The following is a 453-nucleotide window of genomic DNA, read 5'->3' as shown; positions in this document are numbered from 1 at the left end:
AGCAGGACCTCCCCGACCCACGTGCCGTTGCTCACCAGCTCGCCCGTCTCGTCCATTACATCTGCCATGCCCGGCTAGAGCGCGCTGGCGTCGGACGGACGACGACGACGACCCTGCAGGCGGCGAGAGCTACTCCCAGGGCGCGAGCGGGAACGCCGTGGACATCGAGGGGGTCATGCTCGCACACTTTTCAGCCAGGGTTTTCCTTATTGACAACGGTAGCGATTAACACGAAAGTTTCCGGCAGCGATGACACAACACTTCACCACGGACGCCGCCGCGGCTGGAGCACATTTATATCAAGCAGGTACGTAGATAACACTGAATGGGTACAACATTTGCATAATCTTACCATCAGATTCTTTTTTTTATATATATATATTCCATATATTTATTCAGTAGCTGTGATTTCCTTATATGTTTTGCTATTGCAGCTATCTGATGTGTTTACTC

The 453-nt window shown here is 51.4% G+C and overlaps 1 protein-coding gene across 1 annotated transcript in view; it reads right to left on the bottom strand.

The window, feature by feature from the left end:
• The window catches only part of LOC119588716 (octopamine receptor beta-2R-like), a gene marked incomplete in the record, with an annotated part of 1,883 nt that extends 1,436 nt beyond the window's left edge, over positions 1–447 (bottom strand). The window contains 1 exon segment of the mRNA XM_037937354.1: positions 104–447.
• Positions 448–453: the final 6 nt, after the last annotated feature.

This window comes from Penaeus monodon, chromosome 24 (assembly GCF_015228065.2).
Source record: "Penaeus monodon isolate SGIC_2016 chromosome 24, NSTDA_Pmon_1, whole genome shotgun sequence".
NCBI lineage: Eukaryota > Metazoa > Arthropoda > Malacostraca > Decapoda > Penaeidae > Penaeus > Penaeus monodon.
This window is presented reverse-complemented; position numbering and strand designations above follow the sequence as displayed.